The sequence below is a fragment of the Bos javanicus genome, chromosome 3 (assembly GCF_032452875.1).
Source record: "Bos javanicus breed banteng chromosome 3, ARS-OSU_banteng_1.0, whole genome shotgun sequence".
Taxonomy (NCBI): Eukaryota; Metazoa; Chordata; class Mammalia; order Artiodactyla; family Bovidae; genus Bos; species Bos javanicus.
In genome coordinates this window covers 6,482,888-6,510,092 of record NC_083870.1, presented here as the reverse complement: position 1 = coordinate 6,510,092, position 27,205 = coordinate 6,482,888, and the positions used below count along the sequence as shown (strand labels likewise).

Here is a 27,205-nt window from a genome sequence, read left to right as displayed (position 1 = left end):
CAGAAATAGCCAGGCTGGGTGTCCTCCTAGCTCTGGGCTAGAGCCACGTAAGATCTGGACCCTAGGGGACTGGGAAGCTTGTGATGGCTCTCACTGTGTGTTAGGCTGACAAGGAGAGAGACAGGCGGACTCTGTAGAGACCCTCAAGCTGGTCTAACCATGGGCTGTGATAGTTAAGGGAGGCCAGACTGTGCTTGGGATGGTGTGGTACAAATGGAGCAGTGGAGTGGGTGAGGGCTGGGTAGTGCTGATTCAAAGAGGCTTCCAGCAAGGGGTAGCATAGTGTCCCACATTTGGGCAGTTTCACTTGGAGCAATGGCAGTGCAGAGATAGTTTGCTTTAGCATCTAGGACAGCTATTGTTACCTATTCCCACTCTTGACTTAGACAGTAAAGAATCTGCCTGTAATGAAGGAGACCCAGGTTCGAGCCCTGGGTCGGGAAATTACCCTGGGGAAGGAAATGGCAACCCACTCCAGTATCCTTGCCTGGAGAATTCTAGGGACAGAGGAGCCTTGCGGGCTACAGTCCATGGGGTCACAAAGAGTCAGATGTGACTGAGTGATTGACACCGCTCCAAAGGATTACACAAATATGTTGGTTTCATGCTTGAGCTGGAAGCGGTGCTAGGAATGATATTGTTAATACAAGCCATGAAACACACAGGGAGATTTGGGAACATATTAGGAAAGGGAGCTCTGGGGAGAGACTGGGCTTCTTGTGAGTCTTGGCATAACTCTTAGGAGTGCTCATTGCATTCCAGACCCTGTTTGGAGAGCACTTTATGCATTCCTTCAGTCCTATGGGATAGGACTACTGTTCTCCACATTTCACCAATGGGCCACCTGAGCTGCAGGAAAGTAACTTTCCCAAAGGCCACATAGCTGTTGAGCAGTGGAGTGAGGATCTGGTTCTGGCATTCTGGCTCCAAAGCCTGCACTCTTTATTGCTCTCCTCTTCGGCCCTCTGACTGCTGGGCACTGGGCTAGATGCTTCACATACACATTAGGGACTGCACTGTGATGTATGGATTTGGGATCCCATCGTTTCTCCCCAAGAAGGTAAAATTGAATCTTTTTTTTTTAAAGCTATTTTATTAGCTAACATAATTGCCAATTTTGATTAATATATTTTTGTTTAGTTGCTAAGTTGTGTCCAACTCTTTGCAATCCCATGGATTGTAGATGGATCTATTGATTATATATTTATAGTTTACAAGGGTTTTCACATACCTGATATCACTTTATCCTTCCAATTATCCGCGAGAGAGGTAAGGCGGGATTACTACAAAACCTTGGCTCTGCCACGTACCCTGTGTGACAGTGGGGAAGGTAGTTGACCTGTCTGAGAATCTGTTTCCTTACGTTTGCCTCCTTGTTGCAGGTCAGTGTGCTATTTTTATTTGCATTTTTGTAATTTAGCAGGAAGAAACAAGTTTAGGAACCTCCACTTTTAGAAGTCCACCTATCAGATCCAGAGTGGGAAAAATTGCTTTGTTCCAAACTGTTGCTGCAATTCCATAATATTTCCAAAGGTTTTCCCTATTGTTCTTGTCTTACCTTTTGGAGGACACCGTAGAGATCACCTTGTCAATTAATTGTCTTAAAGCTTCTGGATTGTGATGGTGAGACCAGGGAGTGGAGAGCACAATATTGAGTTTTTAACGTGGTTTCAGTGTTACATGATATTATTACAGGAAATAATTGAACATACTCTTAAGTATGGGTTTATTGACCAGATCAAATGTATTTCTGCTTTCCCCACGTCCAAAATTTAGGCTGTTTTTCTTCTTCATGCTTAATTACAAGTGTTTTTAATTAGATGAATTCCATTAATGGCCAATTAAGTTTCAATTTATAGGTCACATATGAACATTGGCAGCCCCAGCACAACTTGGACTCTGCAAAGTGACCTGGGTCTGGGTTTCCATCTGCTTACCGTTGCTCTGCCCATTAAAGGAAGTTAATGCTTCCCTAATTGTTTGCTTTGGGAGAGGAGCCCTTCCCTCAGCAGCCTGTACTTTCACAGCTGTGATTGGAATGACTGGGCAGGGGAGAAGGGACATGAGGTATAAGGAGAGGAAGGTCTGGGTGCTGCCAAGAGAGGAAGGAGCTCGGAGGAATGAGTACTCAGAAGGATTTAGGGTGGCTGTGGTTGAGAGCTGACAAGGACTCAGTGTCAGGAAAAGGGTGAAGGTTTGGGTTTCTTATACCAGCACCTGGAGGATGCTTAATTTTTCCTAGGTGGTTTTAGCATATACTGCAGGTCAGTCAAGATGCCTGGCTGCTGTTGATACCGCTGTGCTGTCTCATTCTTTAATTGCTGTAATAGGAGGAGGAAACGTCAGGATTCTTCACGATTAGCATATACTTGCCATGCGGTGCTCAGTCTCAGTTTGTCTGACTCTTTGCAGCCCCATGGACTATAGGCCACCAGATTTTTCTGCCCATGGAATTCCACAGGCAAGAATATTGGAGTGAGGTGCCATTTCCTTCTCCTGGGGATCTTCCCAACCCTGGGATCAAACCCACATCTCTTGTGTCTCCTGCTTTGGCAGGCAGATTCTTTACCACTAGCGCTAGTAGTAGGGAAGCCTGATACTCTGTGATAAATGCTCATAGGTACTTTGAGTTATTTAATTGTTTCAGTGTTATATAGTGCTCAGTTGCTCAATTGTGTCTGACTCTCTGCGGCCCCGTGGACTGTAGCCCACCAGGCTCCTCTGTCCATGGAATTTCCCAGGCAAGAAGAGTGGAATGGGTTGCCATTTCCTCCTCCAGGGGATATTTCCAACCCTGGGATCGAACTTAACATCTCTTGTGTTAGCAGGTGGATTCTTCACTACCTTCCCACCTGGGAAGCCCCAGTGTGCTACAGTTATATAGTAGGCGATAGGATTAGAATCTGTAGTTCACAGAAGAGAGAACTAAGGCATAGAGAGGTTAAGTACTTATCAGAAAAGCAGAAGAGGGAGGCTAACATTGCACTACCATCTCCTACCACCTCTGACCTTTTATCTGTTTTTTCCTTTCCACCTAGACTGCAGGAGAAGCTTATACAGGCAGAAAAAAAAAAAAAAAACAAAAAAAAACAAAAAACACTGGGATCTGACTCTGGCTCAAATCATGACTCCTTATTGCAAAATTCACTTAAATTGAAAAAAAAAATAGGGAAAACCACTAGACCATTCAAGTATGACCTAAATCAAATCCCTTATGATTATACAGTGGAAGTGACAAATAGATTCAAGGGGATTAGATCTGATTGAGTGCCTGAAGAACTATGGATGGAGGTTCATGACATTTAGAGGAGGCAGTGATCAAGACCATCCCCAAGAAAAAGAAATGCAAAAAGGCAAAATGGCTGTCTGAGGAGGCCTTACAAATAGCTGAGAAAAGAAGAGAAGTGAAAGCAAAGGATAAAAGGAAAGATATACCCATTTGAATGCAGAATTCCAAAGAACAGCAAGGAGAGAGAAGACAGCTTTCCTCAGTGATCAATGCAAAGAAATAGAGTACAACAATAGAATGGGAAAGACTAGAGATCTCTTCAAGAAACTTAGAGATACTAAGGGGACATTTCATGCAAAGATGGGCTCGATAAAGGACAGAAATGGTATGGACCTAACAGAAGCAGAAGATATTAAGAAGAGGTGGCAAGAATACACAGAAGAACTATATAAAAAAGATCTTGATGACACAGATAACTATGATGGTGTGATTACTCACCTAGAGCCAGACATCCTGGAATGTGAAGTCAAGTGGGCTTAGGAAGCATCACTATGAACAAAACTAGTGGAGGTGATGGAATTCCAGTTGAGCTATTTCAAATCCTGAAAGATGATGCTGTGAAAGTGCTGCACTCAATATGCCAGCAAATTTGGAAAACTCAGCAGTGGCCACAGGACTGGAAAAGGTCAGTTTTCATTCCAATCCCAAAGAAAGGCAATGCCAAAGAATGTTCAAATGGCTGCACAATTGCACTCATCTCACATGCTAGCAAAGTAATGCTCAAAATATTCCAAGCCAGGCTTCAACCATACGTAAACCGTGAACTTTCAGTTGTTCAAGCTGGATTTAGAAAAGGCAGAGGAACCAGAGATCAAATTGCCAACATCCGCTGGATCATGGAAAAAGCAAGAGAGTTCCAGAAAATCATCTATTTCTGCTTTATTGAGTAGGCCAAAGCCTTTGACTGTGTGGATCACAACAAACTGGAAAATTCTTTAAGAGCTGGGAATATCACCATTTCATCATGTTATCTTAGCCAAAATTCTTGAACAATGTAGACAGAAAAGAAAAGCTTGCATCTGTCTCTCCTGCTTTTCATTTTTCCCCATGAATAGTGGTTGATTTAACAATAATATCACTATCATCATAAAGGACAAAGCCCAGTTTCCTCTCCTTCCTTCATCCTTTTCTCTCCTTTGGTCCTGTACCTCCTGTAGCTAAGAGATTAATAATTTAGATATCCAGAAACACAGTGTTTAAAATTTATCATAAACTGTAGATACTTGAAGCTAGACTTTTTAAGAACTTGGTTTTGGTGGGAAAAGGAAAATAGAGAAGTGCACCGAGCAGTTACAAGGATAAATGGACATGGAGAACAAAGACTGGGACACCACTGACTTCCTTCTCCTACGTGATAGTTTTTCTGTAGGTCTGACTCTGGTTGTTGGATCAGACTTGCATTATTTTTAACTGAATAGTTGATTATTGGTGGAAACACAAGCATATTTAGCAGATCATTAAATTTAAGTTTATGAATTTTTAAAATAAGACTTCATTAGCTGCTATTTATAGAGCATGCTGATTTCTTGTGCTATAAATAGGATATCACTGGAAAAAATCAAATGTTGAGTCTCTTGTTATGACTCTGCAAACACAAAAGCATCACAGCGATCAAATTTGCAAATAACTTTATGTGTTTCAGGTTACTAAAGGATGTTCCTGCCTCTGATAACTCTGCATGATTACTTTTGCTTTTTATGTACTAAGAATGAGCTCATTAAGTCTTCAGAAGCTCAGTGCTTCACTGATATTAGGACCAGAAATTTGCGAACTGAGCATGAACTATGTAATCAGACATCTGCATTCAAATTATGGCTCTGCTATTTACTTTCTAGATGTAAATATGTTAAGTTTCCTAACTTCTCTGAGCTTCAGTTTTTCATCTATAAAGTGGGAATAGTAACATGTCATTAGGGTTGGTGTGAAAATGATAAAATAATATCTGATATATACAGTGACTGACATATAGAACACCTTTGATAATGCTGTTTGCATTGCCTTCACCTTTCTCTTTTCTTCCCTTTGGCTTATGAATAAAAACTCAGAGATGAGGTGATGCTGCACAACTCTTTCTAGCAGCCCAGAGCAAGAATTCAGTCATTCAGAAAACCATGAGACAGTTTTGGTTTAATGACTCTTACATAGCTAGAAGGTGGTAGAGTTGGGATTCTAACCCAGATCCACCTTTATCACAAAACTACCTCGTATTTTCTAATTAAAACATCTGGACTTTAGTTTCTCCAATTGTAAATTGTGAATAAAATTTCTACCACCACAGAACTGAGAGAAGATGGAACAAAGCATGTGAAAGTGAAATGCAGCAAGACCCTATGGGCCTTGCCTACCATGGCCTCAGCCTGACTTTGGCCTGTGAAAAAAACCTTAACCAAAGTTTAAGTTTAGTCAGAGAAGTGAGAAAACACAGAATAAAAGGGAAAACAGGTAAAGGATGCCAAATAATCATTCAGTCATTAAGCGCAGTGAAGGACTTTTAGTTCCTTCTCAAGGGCTATAGATAATATCCTGAGCCATATCCTACGAGCTGACTTATAGATAGTGAAACTTCCGTCATGTGGAAGACGCTAACTACATGATGACCAGACTGTAGCTGGACATAAGCTCCCTTAAGGAGTCGGTAACAACCTGCCCCTTGGAACTGAAGGTTAACTGTATTTAAAACAATTTTCAGACAAGCAAAAGCTGAGAGAATTCTGCACCACCAAACCAGCTCTCCAACAAATACTAAAGGGTATTCTCTAGACAGGAAACACAAAAACGGTGTATAAATTCAAACCCAAAACAATAAAGTAAATGGCAACAGGATCATACTTATCAGTAATTACCTTAAACGTAAATGGGTTGAATGCCCCAACCAAAAGACAAAGACTGGCTGAATGGATACAAAAACAAGACCCCTACATATGTTGTCTACAAGAGACCCACCTCAAAACAGGGGACACATACAGACTGAAAATGAAGGGCTGGAAAAAGATTTTCTATGCAAATAGAGACCAAAACAAAGCAGGAGTAGCAATACTCATATCAGATAAAATAGACTTTAAAACAAAGGCTGTGAAAAGAGACAAAGAAGGTCACTACATAATGATCAAAGGATCAATCCAAGAAGAAGATATAACAATTATAAATATATATGCACCCAACACGGGAGCACTGCAATATGTAAGACAAATGCTAACAAGCATGAAAGGAGAAATTAACAATAACACAATAATAGTGGGAGACTTTAATACCCCACTCACACCTATGGATAGATCAACTAAACAGAAAATTAACAAGGAAACACAAACTTTAAACGATACAATAGACCAGTTAGACCTAATTGATATCTATAGGACATTTCAGCCCAAAACAATGAACTTCACCTTTTTCTCAAGCGCACATGGAACCTTCTCCAGGATAGATCACATCCTGGGCCATAAATCTAGCCTTGGTAAATTCAAAACAATAGAAATCATTCCAAGCATCTTTTCTGACCACAATGCAGTAAGATTAGATCTCAATTACAGGAGAAAAACTATTAAAAATTCCAACATATGGAGGCTGAACAACACGCTGCTGAATAACCAACAAATCACAGAAGAAATCAAAAAAGAAATCAAAATTTGCATAGAAACGAATGAATATGAAAACACAACAACCCAAAACTTGTGGGACACTGTAAAAGCAGTCCTAAGGGGAAGGTTCATAGCAATGCAGGCATACCTCAAGAAACAAGAAAAAAGTCAAATAAATAACCTAACCCTACACCTAAAGCACCTAGAAAAGGAAGAAATGAAGAACCCCAGGGTTAGTAGAAGGAAAGAAATCTTAAAAATTAGAGCAGAAATAAATACAAAAGAAACAAAGGAGACCATAGCAAAAATCAACAAAGCCAAAAGCTGGTTCTTTGAAAGGATAAATAAAATTGACAAACCATTAGCCAGACTCATCAAGAAACAAAGGGAGAAAAATCAAATCAATAAAATTAGAAATGAAAATGGAGAGATCACAACAGACAACACAGAAATACAAAGGATCATAAGAGACTACTATCAACAGTTATATGCCAATAAAATGGACAATGTGGAAGAAATGGACACATTCTTAGACAAGTACAACTTTCCAAAACTGAACCAGGAAGAAATAGAAAATCTTAACAGACCCATCACAAGCACGGAAATTGAAACTGTAATCAAAAATCTTCCAGCAAACAAAAGCCCAGGTCCAGACGGCTTCACAGCTGAATTCTACCAAAAATTTAGAGAAGAGCTAACACCTATCCTGCTCAAACTCTTCCAGAAAATTGCAGAGGAAGGTAAACTTCCAAACTCATTCTATGAGGCCACCATCACCCTAATATAAAACCTGACAAAGATCCCACAAAAAAAGAAAACTACAGGCCAATATCACTGATGAACATAGATGCAAAAATCCTTAACAAAATTCTAGCAATCAGAATCCAACAACACATTAAAAAGATCATACACCATGATCAAGGGGGCTTTATCCCAGGGATGCAAGGATTCTTCAATATCCACAAATCAATCAAATACACCACATTAACAAATTGAAAAATAAAAACCATATGATTATCTCAGTAGATGCAGAAAAAGCCTTTGACAAAATTCAACATCCATTTATGATAAAAACTCTCCAGAAAGCAGGAATAGAAGGAACATACCTCAACATAATAAAAGCTATATATCACAAACCCACAGCAAACATTATCCTCAATGGTGAAAAATTGAAAGCATTTCCTCTAAAGTCAGGAACAAGAAAAGGGTGCCCACTTTCACCATTACTATTCAACATAGTTTTGGAAGTTTTGGCCACAGCAATCAGAGCAGAAAAAGAAATAAAAGGAATCCAAATTGGAAAAGAAGTCAAACTCTCACTATTTGCAGATGACATGATCCTCTACATAGAAAACCCTAAAGACTCCACCAGAAAATTACTAGAACTAATCAATGACTATAGTAAAGTTGCAGGATATGAAATCAACACACAGAAATCCCTTGCATTCCTATACACTCATAATGAGAAAACAGAAAGAGAAATTAAGGAAACAATTCCATTCACCATTGCAACGAAAAGAATAAAATACTTAGGAATATATCTACCTAAAGAAACTAAAGACCTATATATAGAAAACTATAAAACACTGGTGAAAGAAATCAAAGAGGACACTAATAGATGGAGAAATATACCATGTTCATGGATTGGAAGAATCAATATAGTGAAAATGAGTATACTACCCAAAGCAATTTATAGATTCAACGCAATCCCTATCAAGCTACCAACGGTATTCTTCACAGAGCTAGAACAAATAATTTCACAATTTGTATGGAAATACAAAAAACCTTGAATAGCCAAAGCAATCTTGAGAAAGAAGAATGGAACTGGAGGAATCAACCTGCCTGACTTCAGGCTCTACTACAAAGCCACAGTTATCAAGACAGTATGGTACTGGCACAAAGACAGAAATATAGATCAGTGGAACAAAATAGAAAGCCCAGAGATAAATCCACACACATATGGACACCTTATCTTTGACAAAGGAGGCAAGAATATACAATGGATTAAAGACAATCTCTTTAACAAGTGGTGCTGGGAAATCTGGTCAACCACTTGTAAAAGAATGAAACTAGACCACTTTCTAACACCATACACAAAAATAAACTCAAAATGGATTAAAGATCTAAATGTAAGACCAGAAACTATAAAACTCCTAGAGGAGAACATAGGCAAAACACTCTCCGACATACATCACAGCAGGATCCTCTATGACCCACCTCCCAGAATATTGGAAATAAAAGCAAAAATAAACAAATGGGACCTAATTAAACTTAAAAGCTTCTGCACAACAAAGGAAACTATTAGCAAGGTGAAAAGACAGCCTTCAGAATGGGAGAAAATAATAGCAAACGAAGCAACAGACAAACAACTAATCTCAAAAATATACAAGCAATTCCTACAGCTCAACTCCAGAAAAATAAATGACCCAATCAAAAAATGGGCCAAAGAACTAAATAGACATTTCTCCAAAGAAGACATACAGATGGCTAACAAACACATGAAAAGATGCTCAACATCACTCATTATCAGAGAAATGCAAATCAAAACCACTAGGAGGTACCATTTCACGCCAGTCAGAATGGCTGCGATCCAAAAGTCTACAAGCAATAAATGCTGGAGAGGGTGTGGAGAAAAGGGAACTCTCTTACACTGTTGGTGGGAATGCAAACTAGTACAGCCACTATGGAGAACGGTGTGGAGATTCCTTAAAAAACTGGAAATAGAACTGCCTTTTGATCCAGCAATCCCACTGCTGGGCATACACACTGAGGAAACCAGAAGGGAAAGAGACACGTGTACCCCAATGTTCATCACAGCACTGTTTATAATAGCCAGGACATGGAAGCAACCTAGATGTCCATCAGCAGATGAATGGATAAGAAAGCAGTGGTACATATACACAATGGAGTATTACTCAGCCATTAAAAAGAATACATTTGAATCAGTTCTAATGAGGTGGATGAAACTGGAGCCTATTATACAGAATGAAGTAAGCCAGAAAGAAAAACACCAATACAGTATACTAACACATATATATGGAATTTAGAAAGATGGTAACAATAAATAACCCTGTGTACGAGACAGCAAAAGAGACACTGATATATAGAACAGTCTTATGGACTCTGTTGGAGAGGGAGAGGGTGGGAAGATTTAGGAGAATGGCATTGAAATATGTATAATATCATGTATGAAACGAGTTGCCAGTCCAGGTTCGATGCACGATACTGGATGCTTGGGGCTGGTGCACTGGGACGACCCAGAGGGATGGTATGGGGAGGGAGGAGGGAGGAGGGTTCAGGATGGGGAACAAATGTATACCTGTGGCAGATTCATTTCAATATTTGTCAAAACTAGTACAATATTGTAAAGTTTAAAAATAAAATAAAATTTAAAAAAGAAAAAGAAAAAAACAAAAAAACAATCAAGATGACACTGATTAGGCCGCAGATGACCTCTTTCAAGATGACTGTCAGAGCTGACTGCCGTTTCTACATATTGCCCCCTCCCTCAGCCTATAAAAACTTTTGCCCACTGATTGTCAGTCAGTAGGCGGTGAGGGGCAGGAGGGCTGCTGGCCTTTGCATAGGTGTCTTCCCTCTCCCCCAGTTGCTGATATCCAAAATAAGGTAACCTTTCCACCAATCTTGCCTCTTTATTGACTTTTGAGCAGCAAGCAGGAGGACCCCACTTTTCATTACAAATTACTTTGTAATTTACAGTGCACTATGGCAATCATAGTAGTTAATGGTTATTGAGTACGTATTATACACAAAACAGTGTTCAGTTCAGTTCAGTTCAGTCACTCAGTCGTGTCCGACTCTTTGTGACCCCATGAATTGCAGCACACCAGGTCTCCCTGTCCATCACCAACTCCTGGAGTTTACCTAGACTCATGTCCATCAAGTGGGTGATACCATCCAGCCATCTCATCCTCTGTTGTTCCCTTCTCCTCCTGCCCACAATCCCTCCCAGCATCAGAGTCTTTTCCAATGAGTCAACTCTTCACATGAGGTGGCCAAAGTATTGGAGTTTCAGCTTTAGCATGAGTCCTTCCAATGAACACCCAGGCCTGATCTCCTTTAGAATGGACTGGTTGGATCTCTTTGCAGTCCAAGGGACTCTCAAGAGTCTTTTCCAACACCACAGTTCAAAAGCATCAATTCTTTGGCACTCAGCTTTCTTCACAGTCCAACTCTCACATCCATACATGACTACTGGAAAAACCATACCCTTGACTAGACAGACCTTTGGTGTTAGCTCATTTAATTCTGTGAAGTAGGACTATTGTTACACCTGTTTCACAGTTGAGGGAACTGGGGTGCTGAAAGCCGAGCAATGTTCTTTGGTGTCTTAACCTGTAGGTGATGGAGCCAGCCTTTGTCCTTATGAAATGTGATTCTCAGGCAGAGAGCCCGTTACCTTACAGCCAGGATAGGGCATTATTTCATATTCTCTCAGCCATGGGCTTGTATTAGTTTGCTAGGATTTCAATAACAAAGCACTCAAGTAGCTTAAACAACAGAAATGGATTGTCTCACAGTGCTGGAAGTTGGATGTCCAGTATCAAAGTGTTATCAGCACTAGTTCCTCCCAGGAGATATGAAGAAGAATCTGTTCCATGCCTCTTCTCAAGTTTTCTGTGGTCTGCTGACAGTCTTTGGTTCTCCTTGGTTTGTACCAGCACCTCCCCCATCTCCGCCTTTATCTTCATGTGGCATCGTGTGTGTGCATAGTCCCCCATTTTGGGTAGGTACAGAAGGTCCCAGATTTATGATGGTTCAACTTAACATTTTCCAACTTTACAATGGTGTGACAGTGAAATGCATTCAGTAGAAACTGCACGTTGAATTTTGTGCCCTCTAAGATTGGTGTCTTTGTTTCCCCCAGTCCTATGGCAGTCCTACAATCGAATCCCACTGGCCTTCAAGGTCAGATTCCCTGGGGATTCCCAGTCCCTTTGTCAGATCGCCAGGCTTGGAAGCCTGCTGTGGGGTCCAGAACCTTCACGACAGTGGGAGAACTTCTTTGGTATTATTGTTCTCCAGTTTGTGGGTCACCTACCCAGCAGGTATGGGATTTGATTTTATCGTGATTTTATCCATCTTGCTGTGGCTTCTTCTTTGTCTTGGACACGGGTTATCTTTTTTTGGTATGTTCCGGCATCCTCCTATGGATGGTTGTTCGATAGGTAGTGGTGATTTTGGTAATCTCAAAGGAGGAGATGAGCACACATTCTTCTACTCCACCATCTTGAACCAGAAGTCTCACACTTTGAATTTTGCTCTTTTTCCAGGCTAGTGATGTGTGGTATGCTTCTCTCATTATACTGGGCAGTAGCAGTAGCAGCTCCCAGTCAGTCAGTGACCACAATGGACACATGTAAAACTGTTGTGTATCCATTCTGTTTTTCGCTTTTAGTATGGCATTTAATAAATTACATGAGATAGCCCACATTTTTTTATAAAATAGATTTTGTGTTGGATAATTTCACTACACAGGAAGCTAACGGGTGTTCTGAACATGTTTAAGGTAGGCTGGCCTGAGTTATGACATTTGTGTTTCTCAGTCGCTTAGTCATGTCCAAACCTTTTGAGACCCCATGGACTGTAGCCCGTCAGGCTCCCCTGTCCATGGGATTTCCCAAGCAGGAATACTGGAGTGGGTTGCCATTTCCTCCTCCCAGGGATCTTCCCGACAGGGATTGAACCTGCACCTCTTGCGTTTCCTGCATTGGCAGGCAGATTCTTAACCACTTGGTGCCACCCAGGAAGATTTAAGTGTTAGGGGTCTTAAATAAATTCTTCACTTATGATATTCTCAATTTACCATGAGTTTATTTGAATGTATCCCATTTTAAGTAGAGGAAGGCCTGTGCACTAGTAATGTTGGCTTAGGGACAGCCCCCCAACCCCCGCTTCAACTGCAATGTAGTCTCATCTTAACTAACTGCATTTGCAAAGTCTGTACTTCCAAAGAAGTTCACATTCTGATGTGCTGGGGCTAGAACTTCGGTATATGAGCCCATGGGATGTGGAGGAGGAACATACAATTCAATCCCTAGCAGGGCTGGCTTCTCAGCAAAAAATTTCAGGATAACCTTCTGTTCTGGTGGTTGTTCTTTTGCTACCTGCAAAATGAGCAGGTTTTTTGCAGGTGGTGGTGACAGAAGTTCCTCTTTTATTGCGCTTTCAGAAACGCAGCGGTTGCTTAGGTCTCTACTGTTGGATTTTTTTCAACACCAGGAGGCCAGGTTAGTGGGTCTGGTGGCTAAAGTAACACAGTTGATGGGGAGACTGTGTAAACATTTACGCTCTGAGGGATACATGTGATTGACATGTTTTTAATCATTTCTGCTTTATTGCTGTTTGTTCTGGTCAACTCCATCATCTAAATTGTTCACTCTTTACATAATGTCTCATTATGTTAAGTCAGAGAAAGCTCTTTAGATGGGTCTTTCTGTCTTTTGGCAAGGTTCAGGGAAAAGGAACTAGACGGAGTATCTACTGACTGGATTTGGGCAGGACCTGCTCTTCTTTGAACTTCTTGTTCCTCATCCTGTCACTTTCCTAGGGTACCTGTGCGCTCCTTTCATCTTTTTAATCCATCCTGCTCCCTGCTGTTGCCCACATGTCACAATTAATTTCCTGCTTACAGACTTCTCTTTCTCTTCAATCAATCTGGCCAAGCCAGTTTTCATAAATTAAATCTGCCACCTTTCTCTGAACCTCACAGGCAGAGAGTTGAATACACCTTAATTTATGGCAGACTGTCATTACTGGTCTGTGCAAAGTCCTCCATGTGCTTTGTTTATTTCCTTTTAGAATAATTTCTCTTCCTCTTCACTCTCCTCTCCAGTGTGTTTGTTGCATTGAATGTTTGTGTGTTTCCATATATTTGATTTACAGAGAGTATTTTGCTTCAGACTCTTTTCAAAAACACTTTGTAGTGTTTTGTTTTGTTTTGGCTCATTAATCTGAAATGGATTTCTGTTCTCTATTAAATTCAAAAATTCTAGATTTTAGTGACCTTACCTCAGAGGAGAATGAAGTGACTTGTTCAGTGCAGCCTGTGAGCGTACAGTAGGAAGTGGAGCCCAGTTTTCCTGTCATCTTCCATCAAAGCTCTCTCCATGGACCCTTGATAGCCTTACATCTTTGGAATTTTCAGTTCAAAGAATTTCTTGTACTTTGGAGCTTCCTCAAAGTACAAATGCCTGTGTGAGGGGAGGTACTGGAACTGAGCTGTGGGGAAAGGAAGGGGAAGGAGAAGAAATGAGAATCACAGAATATTCCTGGAAAGACTGCACCAACTCCCAGTTCAATTTCATTAAGTTTAACAAATATTTCAGGCCAGGAGTTAGTAATACAGTAAGATGCACTCTTGTCTTCAACCATCTCACTGTTTTGACAAGGGCAAACTTAAAAAGAGCCAAATAGTGTTTGAGAGGCTGTAATGAAGGGAGATCAAAAGGCCAGGAATTAGGTCCCCTGTAGGTCAGGGCAGGTGGTCAAACCCAAGAAGAGCATTTTAGGCACGTGCAAAGCCGTGGAGGAAAGAAGGGGCCTGGCCCGTTTGGCATACACCTAGTGTTTCTTCGTGGCTGTTAGTAACAAGAAGATAGTCATGCCTTTCTCTCCAGCCTGAGCTAATCCTAATGTAAGCTCTACACCTAAAGTTTCTAAATTTTCTAGTAGTTACATTATAAGAAATAAGATAAAATAATAAAATTAATTTTAATAGTGTTATATTTGTAATAATATTTATAATGAAATCAATTATTAAAATTTCACACTGGATCTTTGAAATCTGGCGTGTTTACATTTATAGCACATCTTAGTCGGGGCTAACCATATTTTAGGTGCTCCTTAGTCAGACATGTGGTTGGTGGCTCCTATTCAGGACAGTACAAGGCAATTTTGTGTGCATTTGTGTGTATATACACACATATGTATATATAAATGTTTATTTTATACTGGAGTATAGTTGATTATCAATTTTGTGTTAGTTTCCAGTGTACAGCAGGGTGATTTTGTTATTCATAGACAGGTACCTATTCTTTTTCCAATTCTTTTTCCCTTCAGATTAGGTAGCTCAGATGGTAAAGCATCTACCTGCAATGTAGGAGACCTGGCTTCAATTCACGCGGTCAGGAAGATCCTCTGGAGAAAGGAATGGCTACCGACTCCAGTATTCTTGCCTGGAGAATTCCATGGACACAGGAGCCTAGTGGGCTACAGCTCATGGGATCAATAAGAGTCAGACGTGACTGAGTGACCAACATTTTCACTTTAGGTTATGACAGTGTTGAACAGAATTCCCTCAGCACAAAGCAGTATTAGTGACACTGATGAGTGAGCCCCAGGTAGACTAGACCAAGTATTTAGACACTCAAATTTCAAAACCTCCTAGTATCAAGTCATGGAGTAACCCTTGACATATCTCATATGGGAAGAGAGTGCCTTTGTGTAATGTGGCATCTTTTGAAAGTGAGACCTAGTGGAAAAAATTCATTTTGGACAAAATTCCACTAATTATGTAAAATGGATCAAGTTACTTAATCTCCTGAACAGTTTTCTTCATCTGTGAAAGATGAACTGGAAAAAAGAATCTCTTGCATAGTTGAAATACTCAAAGTAGGCACAAGGTAATAACTCAGATTAAATATTTTATTTTGTGATGTTAGACATTATTGACTTGTTGGAATATAAGATCTGACAAATGAAGTCCTTAGAAGATATTAGTCATCCAGTAAATCTTAGTATGGCACCTACCAATGTGGCTCAATCCTATTCTAGGCACTTACAATACATTAATGAACAGAACAGGTGAATAAGATACACTATACACAAATGATTAGCATAAGCCCCTGTGGGAATGCCCTCTAACACTATTACTATCTTCAGGCAAAACTTGCCAGCATTTTCAGTGTGAATCTCTTATCAGAAGAGAAACAGGGCTAGAGGGGCAAGAAGAACAGGAATGTGCCTGGCCAGTGTATGTGTGAGGGGATTCTAAATGAGCCCTGGCATTGCCCAACCCCCAGATTTCTAAAAAGGAGAGCAATGCTGTGTCTGGGGCAAGAAGACTGCAGCCATATGTTACATGTGGTGATTCTCCTTGAAATATTATTATTATTTGAAGGTACATAGTTTTAAAATGGCATCTGGTCCCATCACTTCATGGCAAATAGATGGGGAAACAGTGGAAACAATGGCTGACTTTATTTTTGGGGGCTCCAAAATCACTGCAGATGGTGACTGCAGCCATGAAATTAAAAGATACTTACTCCTTGGAAGGAAAGTTATGACCAACCTAGACAGCATATTAAAAAGCAGAGACATTACTTTGTCAACAAAGGTCTGTCTAGTTAAGGCTATGGTTTTTCCAGTGGTTATGTATGGATTTGAGATTTGGACTATAAAGAAAGCTGAGTGCCAAAGAATTGATGCTTTTGAACTGTGATGTTAGAGGAGATCCAACCAGTCCATCCTAAAGGAGATCAGTCCTGGGTGTTCATTGGAAGGATTGATGGTTAAGCTGAAACTCCAATACTTTGGCCACCTGATGCGAAGAGCTGACTCATTTGAAAAGACCCTGATGCTGGGAAAGATTGAGGGCAGGAGAAGGGAAGACAGAGGATGAGATAGTTGGATGGCATTACTGACTCAACAGACATGAGTTTGGGTAAACTCTGGGAGTTGATGATGGACAGGGAGGCCTGGTGTGCTGTGGTTCATGGGGTCGCACAGAGTTGGATACGACTGAGCGACTAAACTGACTGACTGAGTTTTAAAATACTTTAACATGAAAACCATGAGGCAAAATGAACAATTCACATAAAGAGTTACAATAAAACACCAGGTTCCCCCCAAATTGCTAGTTTTTGGTGAACATTTTGGGCTGCATGTCAGAGATATTATATACTATGATTTACTTTAATAGGGGTGCCTTAGTGGGAAATTCTGGGAAGGGCACATCAGAGTCCTTTTCCAGTTTCTCCAATATATAGGAACTATTTTGGACTCTGACATTGTTGGAGGTTTTCTTTAACTCCTTTGTGAACAGAGCTATGGGGATGCCAGATTTGGGGGGGGGGAAAGGAGTGTTTTACGACTGGTTTACTTAATTCTGATGGCACAGGTTCAAGTTAAGAGTGTGCAGGTGCTCTGACCTCTATTTGTACTTACAAATCAATATACTCAGGACTTATACTCATTCAGTTCCATGTCAGCTGAATTGCTTGCCTCTCTTTCATGCAAAGTCAAATTACCTAAAAGCTTTTAGGAGAATCAGAAATTGTGACAGTATTCAATAAAAACAAGGTCATCAGAGAAAAGAACAAATTGCCCAGTGCTTGACAATACCCACAAATTTAACTGTTATGAATTGACTCCTTGATCCCAGGAAGCCAGTGACCAGAGGACCTGGGTTGAAGGGCAACTTTTTGGCAGCAAAAGGCTAGTCTCTAATCAACTTTGTGGAGAAATACTCTTTTGTGCTTCTGCTGAGTTTGAAGTCTTGGAGAGTAAATGTTGAATTCAAGAAAAAAATTGTTTTTTAAAAGAATGTTTGCTCAATTTCAGGTTGAGTTAGCCTTGGAGATGGCTAGCATCCCTGCCAACCTGACCATATGAATGACAACAATGACTCACCTTGTATAATGGCTTATGAATGAAGACAGAAGTCTTGCTCATATTTTATTGTATCTGATCCCTACAATAACTCTATGTGGCAGAAATTAATATGTTCCCCAACATTTTTCTCCTTCCCCCATAATTTGAGATTTTTAGATAGCCTTTCAGAATAAACACACCTCCAATCCTCACATGATTTATAATTTCATTCTATTGTGGTCAAAGAATATACTTTGCATAATTTCAATACTTTAAAATTTATCGAGACTTGTTTTATGGCCTAATTACAGTCTATCCTGAATAATGTACCATGTATCCTTAAGAAGAATGTGTATTCTCCTGTCATTGAATGCAATGCTCTATAAATATCTATTAAGTTTAGTGGCCTTACATTATTATTCAAGTCTTTTATTTCCTTGTTGGTCTTATGTCTACTTTTCTATCACTCATTGAGAGTATTCACGTCTTTGACAATTATTGTTGAATTGTCTGTTTCTCTTTTTTATTCCGTCAGTTTTTGCTTCATGTAATTTGGGCTTTGTTGTCAGGTGTATTATGGTTTTTTCAAATGTTTACTTATTTATTTATGGTTGCGTTAGGTCTTAGCTGTGACACATGAGATCTTCTTTGTGGTGCATGGGCTCTGGGGGACTTGGGCTCAGTAGTTGCTGAGCACGAGCTTAGCTGCTCCAGGGCATGGCATGTGGAATTTACTTCCCCAACTGGGAATCAAACCTGTATCCCCTGCATTGGAAGGCAGGTTCTTAACCACTCGACCACCAGTAAAGTCCCCATGTACGTTTATAATTGTTATATCTAAATTGACCCTTTTGTCCATATAAAAGATCCTTTGTCTCTAGTCACAATTTTTGTCTTAAAGTCTATTTTGTTGTTGTTGTTGAGTCACTCACTCATGTCCAACTCTTTGAGTCCCCATGGATTGCAACCTGCCAGGCTTCCCTGTTCTTCACTCTCTTCCAGAGTTTGCTCAAACTCATGTCCATTGGGTTGGCGATGATATTTAACCATCTCATCCTCTGCTGCCTGCTTTTATCAATTCAGACACTCCAGCCCTCCTTTGGTTATTGTTAGCATAAATGGCTCATGTAATTTATTAAATACTTTTCACTGAAAATGAAAAACAGGATGGTTGTATGGGCACAGGATGGTTGTAGGTGTACAGCTTGTTTATTCTGGTAAGCACTAGGCTGACTCGGAGCTCAGGGTCTCTGCCCTGTGCAGCCTCATGAGAGAATATTGTACTGCACATTGAGAACTGAAGAAAAGATCAAAATTCAAAATTCAAAGTATGGTTTCTACTGAATGGATGTTGCTTTTACATCATTGTAAAGTTGAGAAATAGTGAGTCAAACCATTGTAAGGCTGTACACTGTTCTGTCCTCAGCAATGAAAAGTGAATTTTGAAAAATGCCAAATTGTCTCCATTATAGACAGCAGGCATCAGAGAAGCCAGGGCAGATGTGGTTTTAAATTCTTCTCACAACTCTGTGCATTAAGTACTATTATCAACTTTTTTTCAGATAAAGAAACATAAGTTCAGAGAGGTTAAGTAACTTGCTGGTGATCCCAGAACTAAGATATGGTGACTTTAAGATGTGAATCTAGATTCATCTGGCTCTAAAGCCCTTGTCCCTTCTACAAAGTCACAGGTTCTCCCAGAGAAGTAAAGGACAGATATCAGCTAAGTGGCACATGTGGTCTAACAGCTCACTGGAAGACAAAATCTCTGCTAAGTATAAGTGACAAAAATGATTTCAGGAGGATTTTGACAAACAGAGAGAAAAGGTAAGAGAATTCTGGGAAAATGGAACAAAACAAGCAAAGTTGTGGAATGAGGAATCTGTACAGCATTATCGGAGAGATGTCAAGTGAACCAATTGTTCTGAACTTGAGGATCCCTTACCATGTTCTGTCAAGGTAGCAACTCTTTTTTCTATTTAAGGTGGGTGTATAGCCGCTTTACAATGTTGCATTAGTCTCTGCTGTACAATGAAGTGAATCAGCTCTATGTACACATATACCCACTCCCTCCTGGGGCTGCCTCCAACCATACCCTAATAAAAAATCGAGAGTTCTTGATGTGTGGTCCCCAGAATCTCTGCGGTGTGAGAGCTAACCATTTTGTGCTTCAACAAACTGTCCAGGTGATTCTGATGCACATGTTTAAATCAAGCAGAGAGGCCCCCCCCCCCCCCAAAAAAGTATCAACTTTATCAACTTACTGTATTAGCACAGAGCACAGCTGGGCTTTGGGCCTCAGGGATCCAAGCCAGAGAGAAGTGTGGATCAGAATTTGAAGTCTTGCTCCTAAAAATAGCCCCAAAGAGCAGATCAGGAAAGCAAGGAATAGGGTCCCTGCTGACATGATGGCTTCAGGAAGACCTGCAACATATTCCAGAGGAGGCTATACACCAAAGAGCAAAAAAATAATTAATGCTAATGCTAGAGGGATTGAGCAGGTAGCTTTCTGCAAAAATGCACAGAGCGGTCAATATGGAAATGGGGGCCATGCAAGGTGTGAGTGAAAAAGAGAACAGCTTCTGCATGTCTCTCTTAGACTCCTAGCTATGACCAGTTTTCCTTTTCATATGTGATCTAGGTCTCCCCTTAAAAGGCTACCTCATACGTAATTAAGAGACCAATAGGCAGTGTAGATTTTTGGATCAATCAATAATGAAGAAATCAAGCAATAATACATATTGCAGACATGTAAGATTTTTCAGAACAAAGTGTCTACTTCATAAATAGAAAAGACTTCTGAGGAATTCTTTGTAATAAAAGATTAGGAACCAAATTCTGAACTAATGATGTCTAAGATATTTCCTGTTTTTATGTTATATACATTTTTTTCTCATTTTTCTTATTCCCTTCTTGCCAAGGCATGAAGTCATCTATACCTTGTTCCTTATTAGAAATTCTGGTAAGCATTAAATAACATTTAGTAATTAAAATGAATATTATTATTGTTATACTGCTGTAATAAGTAATATAGTGAAATAGCATTCTGAAATGTGTTTTTCCTCCCAATATTTCTAGTTATTTTATAATTCTTTTTATTAAAGTATAAATGACTTAAAATATTATCTTTGTTTTGTGTACCAAATGGTGATTTGATATTTTTATATGATATGAAATGATCACCATCAGTCTATTATCTGTTACCATACAAAGTTATTAAAATATTATTGATTATATTCTATGTGTTTTACATTAACTCCTCATGACTCATTTTATGACTAGAAGTTTGTACCTTTAAACCTTTTCTATTTCACACATTCTCCTACCCTCTTCCGCCTGGCAACCACCAGATTATTCTCTGTACCTATGAGTCTGTTTTTGTTCTCTTATGTTTGTTTTTTATGTTTTTCTGTTTCATTATGTTTATTCACTCGTTCATTTTTCATATCCTGCATGCAAGTAAAATCATACAATATATTTTTTCTCTAACTTGTTTCACTTGTTCCAATACCCTTTAAGTCCATCTATGTTGTTTAAAATGGCAAAATTTCTTTCATTTTTTATGGCTGATTATTACTCCTATATGTAAATATATATGGCTGAAAAAATATATATTCTTCATCCATCTATTATATATATAATAACATTTTCTTCATTCAGCTATTGATGGACACAGGTTGTTTCCATATCATAGCTGTTGTAAATAATGCTGCAGTGAATGTTGGGCTGCCAATATCTTTTCCAATTAGTGTTTTTGTTTTCTTTGGATGATAATAAGTAGAATTGTTGGGGGATATGGTAGCTCTGTTTTTAAGTTTTTGAGAAAAATCCATGCCCACATGGCTGTGTTACATTCTCACCAACAGAGCATGAGGATTCCCTTGTCTCTACAACCTCACCAACCTTGTTACTTACTGTCTCTTTGATAATAGCCATTCTGACCGGTGTGAGGTGATATCCAGTTATTTTATAATTCTTCCCTCATTTAAATAGCTGGAGCATGAACATTAATAAATACTTACTAAAGGAGAGAAAAGCTTTGAATTTTAGAAGCTTAGGCTGTGAGAAGATATATATCACTGAAAGTGTGAAACAGGTCAGATCTATTTCTCATGCCCCAACTTTTATTAGAGTAGATGAGGCAGTGGGCCTCAATGAAGAACATGAAAGTCATAGAGAGAGCTAGAAATAAGTAGTTACTCTGGTTTCTAAGGGAATTTGGAGAATCCAGCTGCAGAGAGGATTCTTTCTTTCATGAAGACCAGCAAAGAAACAACACTCCAGAGTAGAAAAGAACTATATGAAATGTTTTGTCTGATAGGCCTGAGAGACTCAAAAATCTTCCATCACTTATCAAGATGTGAGAGCAAAAACTCATCCAGAGAGAAGCATGAATCTGGTACAGGGCTACTGGTAGACACACTGAATTTCCATAGCTTGTGTGACAATGAACAGAGTGGAACACCGGAGTGACCTTGGAGGGTGTCAGTTAAAAAGGATCTTGGAGTGAAAATGAGGAGTGACTCAGCAGTGGCAAGTACAGAACGAAAACAGTTTAGAAACAAAACCAGCAGACGTGTGCCTGCAAAGACAGGTAACAGCCCAGCTCCTCTCCTCTCCCCTTGACCCCACTAATCTGTCCCTAAAGTCAATGCTTAGCTGACAATCTCTCTCTAGAAATCAAACCCTGAGGATGCTGGGGTGGGGGGTTATTGTCACCAAATTGATTAAGTTCCACCCTTGCAGCAGGTGAAGTATGTATAAATTGAGTTAGGATTTTAGGTTGAGTTATAGAAAAACAAAGCTACATTCAGGTGGTGTTAGTGATAAGGAACCTGCCTGCCAATACAGGAGACATAAGAGCTGTGGGTTAGATCCCTGGGTCAGGAAGATTCCCTGGAGGAGGGCATGGCAACGTACTTCAATATTCTTGCCTGGAGAATCAATCCCATGGACAGAGGAGTCTGGCTAGCTAAAGTCCATAGGGTCGCAAAGAGTCGGATATGACTTAGCACACGTGCACTACCAAATATGGTCTGTACCTTTAATTAGATTATTGAGAATTGTCCTAAAGCTCCTGTAAGGTTTCTTTTGTCCCCACTTCACAGATGAGAACTTCAGGCCAAGAGGTTAAATGACTTGCTTTTTAAAGACAAATGGAGAGAAGGAAACTGCATTGATTTGGTTATAAAGTTCCTGTGTTTTTTATAGACCATGCCACTCTTCTTTAAAGAATACGGCTGCCAAAGATGGGTTAGGCAGAAAATGAGAGCAACCAAGAACAGGGTGTCAATTCAAAATAGTTATGGGGCTAGTTGCCAGTTCTCTTTGAAATAACTTTGATTCACTCACAAGAAGGAAGAAAGCTGCTTTAGAATACTCAAAAGGTGTCTTTTAGCCAGAGGCAGTTAAATTCTGGTCTCCTTGGGTCAAATCTCCTTTATGTCTTTTTGGTACACACACAGTGACTCAAACAAATTATGTCTAAAGAAAAGGCTGTTTGCTCCAGGCTGTATATTGACGGGATAAATGCAGGACACAGTGTAGCCAATTTGTAAACAGAATTCTTCACCTTGGCTCACTATAGTAGGCTTCTTTGTGTAATTGCAATGAGCCGGAATGGAGCCCAGGAGGATCAGGTGCAAGGGCCCCTGCTCCAGGTACAACAAAAGACAGTTACAAAATGACTGCCAAAGCCATTAGAATTATTTTGGGTTTGTTTACTTGTGGTGGTTGTTGAAGGCCTAATGGAAGGTGGGGAGGTAGCTGTTAGCTCTTAGTTCATCTTGTTGGACTCCAGGGAACTGGCTGTAAACAGCCTCTGAACAACACTGTTAACAGGCATTTAGGTTGCAATGGGCACACCAGAGTATCTCAATGTGAGGAGTGAAGAAGAGAAATTCTTAATAGTAGCGCGTGCTTCAAGTACCATTTTACTAGGTTGATGCTGTTGTGTATGTATGTATACAAACTAGTATAAAGTAAATCTACACAAAAGCTTCACCTCAGTTCATAGTTCAGAAAGATAGTAATGTTTCAACTGAAATCTTCTCAAAATAGTGAGACTGACTTTAGGGTTTATGGTGAGGTCCTTTTGGTTCAAATTACTGCCTTTCATAACCTTTCCACCTGTTTAATGATGTTCTTGCCTTCTCTTCCATCCTAGGACATACAGGATATCCCTCAGGACTGCCAGCAACACCTTCCATGGTGCTGCATTTTCTGGTTTGCCAGATGGAGCTCTTCTTTCACACTAAGTCAATTTCTGTGAAAAGTCTTTGCCACTTGTGATGTGATATTGTTTCTGAATCTATGCAGCATTCTAACAGAAGTTTCCCCAGGTTGGACTATGAGCCATCTTCCTGTGACCCCTGCCGTGACCGCCTTCACAGTGTTGCCCCTTTCTTTTGACATTTCTGAGCATTACCTCAGAGAATCCTGTTGTAGCAGCTCCATTTTATATAAACTTCACCCTCTGGAAATGAGCCTTGGATCTCTTTTCCTGTTCTTTTTGAGAACTGCTTCTAACTTCTGATTTCTTTCTTGTATATGTGTGTGTGTGTGCGCATGTGTGGTTCTCATCTATTAATGTGCCCTAAAAATGTTCTAAACAATTTTTTGGCCATGCCTAAAGGTATGTGGGATCTTAGTTCCCCAACCAGGGATCAAACCTGTGTCCACTGCAGGGGAAGCACAGAGTCCCAACCTCTGGATCACCAGGGAATTCCCCACTCTAAACTACTTTTGATTAGACACTGGTTAATGTTATTAATAGTAACAATAATAAAATTTTACAGTTTATAAAGCACTTTTAATACTACAAATGAATGAATGGGCTTAAAGGGAGTAAATAGCAAATTTCTGGGCTACTATATACAAAGGGGTTGTTAGGCTTAAAATTCTGTTCAGGGGAAATTGACTCTGATAACTCTCAGTTCAAAGGTTGTTTTTATAATCATTCCCTAGAAATAAAAAAAAAAGAAAAGAAACCAGTGAGCCAATCAGCCAACACACAGATGGACTAAAAAAAAAAATTGTAGCAGGCAGTTTTTGAGATTGCATTTTGTGGAAAGACTATTGTAGGGCAAGAGCAAATTAGCCAAGATGGCACAGTCAGTCTCTCTCACACCATGGTCTCTTGTTCTTGCCCCACATTCTGTAAATAATGATTAGGCAACAGTTGAGCTCATTTACGGAACTGCGCATGTGCGTCACGAGGTCCTTGCTTGGTTGTGGGCTACTGCGTCAGTTCACCTGTATGAGCTTCGCCATAAAGCCCTGGCTGCTGCTGCACTGGGGCTACACTGAAGCAACACCATGATTATGTTTTATGAGGTTTTGCTAAGGCTCCATTATGGCTATATTTTGGTTATCTTGTGGCCTCTGCTAGGGCGGCAGCATCAGCCTGGAGAAAGGGTGTGTTATGGCTGCCGTGCCAGCCAGAAGAGAATAAATTTGTCTCCAATTCTTTCAGGTCCTCGAATCTTCTTCCAGCCTCTTATCTTGCGCCTTGCCTACCCTGGGTTCAGCAAACACTGTGAACAACAAGACAACTGGCATCACTAACAGAATTAGCAATACAATCATCTTCCAAAATTTTCCAGTTTGCACAGTCTTGTTGCTCAGAATTAAGCATGGCCGTCTCAGATTTATTCACTTCTGGTCACTAGTGCTGTGTTGCTTTTATCCAGGAATAGTGTTTATGTTGCTTCTGCCATTTACACAGACATTCATATGAATGATGTTCTGTGCGTTTGGACGATCAGCTCTGCATCTGATTTACCTCACTATGATTTATCATAAGATCTTTGACCTCATTCTAGGCATCGAGCTCATAAAATCCTTGATTTTTCCTTTGATAAAGACAGTAAAGATGACCTTGATTGTGTTAATGTGATGACACGAAACTAGCCCAAGAATGGAGGTTGATTGATCGGGGAACCAACCAATGATTAGATGTTTGGAACTTTTAGTACTACACCCCGCTTCAACTTCCAGCCCCAAACCTCTTTAGAGACGGCAGAGGAGGGAAGTTGAATCAATCACCAATGACCAATGATTTAATCAGTCCTCACTATGTAATGACGTCTCCATAAAAGGACTGGGTCTGAGAGCTTCTCGTTTGGTGAACACATGGAAATTCACTGAGACGGCCCCTAGAGAGGGGATAGAAGCTCATGCCCTTTTCTCATACCTTGCTCTATAAGTCTCTTCCATTTAGCTGTTCCTGAGTTATATCCTTTCATAATAAGCTGATAATCTAGTAAGTAAAATGTTTCTCTGGCTTCTGTGAGCTGCTCTAGCAAATTAAACTAATTAAACCTAGAGAGTCTGTCAGAAATGCACATAAAAGCCAGGACTTATGACCAGTGTAGGGGAGGAACACTTCCCCTTCTTTGCTTCTAGGTTTTTTAGCTGGATTAACAATTATATTGTAATAAAATAGATTAACAGGAGAGAAAAAATATCAATTTCACATATACAGGAATCCTAAAGATATGAGGCTACCAGATAGGCAGGCATTTGAGACCCACATGCCATCCTGTGCTATGGAAAAGGTAGTAGGGGTCTGGGCTTCAAAGGAAAGAAAGACAATTTATAGGAAGCTGATAAGAACAAATATTTGGCAAATAAATGTTTGCCCTGCCATGCAGCTAAGTTTTCCTGTTATAACAAGTTAAATCTTGATAAGCTCTCTTCCTGGTACAGCTCTTCTGTCTAAGGTTTTTTAGGCAGTTACAAGAGCAGTGAAAAGCTCTTCTTTAGTCTGTTGGGCTGTGATTGTCTTCAGCTTGAATAATCCGCATGCCAAAGTGGAACATTCTGGGTGGCCTGACCTGAACCCCATCACTAGAGTCTGAAGTGAGGGGAGCAGTCCAGCAGGACCGAACCCTTAACTTGTAGAATCTTATGGTATCTCTGGGTAGATGATTTTAGAATTGAATTGAAGAGTTGAACTATAGGACACTCTGCTGGTGTCCAGAGAATTATTTGTTGATTGCTTCAGAAATTCCTCCCCGCCTCCACAACAAACACATGTCTGAAATTGGGTCTCAGAACAAAAAGGACTTATGATTTAATCTAATCTTGTGTAGTCTCATAACAAATGTAATTTGCCAATTATATCTGAGCTTCATGCGCTTTCTGGTGTTGAATCTCCAATCTCTCACTTTTTCTTATGTGGGTGAATCAGTTGTTTTCTCAATGTAATATATACCTAAATTAAAAAAAAAAATATATATATATATTTAAGCCATGCGGCAAGACATGTGAGATCTTAGTTTCCAACCAGGGATCAAACCAGTGCCTCCTGCCTTTTAAGTGTGCAGTCTTAACTACAGTAATGCCAGTGAAAGTGAAGTCACTCAGTTGTGTCTGACTCTTTGTGACCCTGTGGACTGTAGCCCTCCGGGCTCCTCCATCCATGGGATTCTCCAGGCAAGAATACTGGAGTGGGTTGCCATTTCCTTCTCCAGGGGATCTTCCTGACCCAGGGATTGAACCCAGGTCTCCTGCACTGCAGGCAGATGCTTTAACCTCTGAGCCACCAGGGAAGCCCTAATCCTACATTTTCTGCATGGCTACTGGGCTTTCCTGGTGGCTCAGTGGAAGAGAATCCACCTACCAATGCAGGAGATACAGGCTCAACCTGGGTCAGGAAAATCCCCTGAAGAAGGAAATGGCAGCCCACTCCAGTATACTTGCCTATAAAATGCCATGGACAGAG

General features: G+C 40.1%; 1 long non-coding RNA gene across 1 annotated transcript in view; it reads right to left on the bottom strand.

Moving 5' to 3' along the window:
• The window catches only part of LOC133237674 (uncharacterized), a 43,910-nt gene extending 17,231 nt beyond the window's left edge, over positions 1-26,679 (bottom strand). Inside the window, exons 1-2 of the long non-coding RNA XR_009733299.1 lie at positions 19,743-26,679; positions 13,897-14,106 (exon numbers count right to left, since the gene is read on the bottom strand). This is a non-coding gene — a long non-coding RNA (uncharacterized LOC133237674). The remainder of the gene's footprint in view (positions 1-13,896; positions 14,107-19,742) is intronic.
• Between the last annotated feature and the right edge of the window lie 526 nt (positions 26,680-27,205).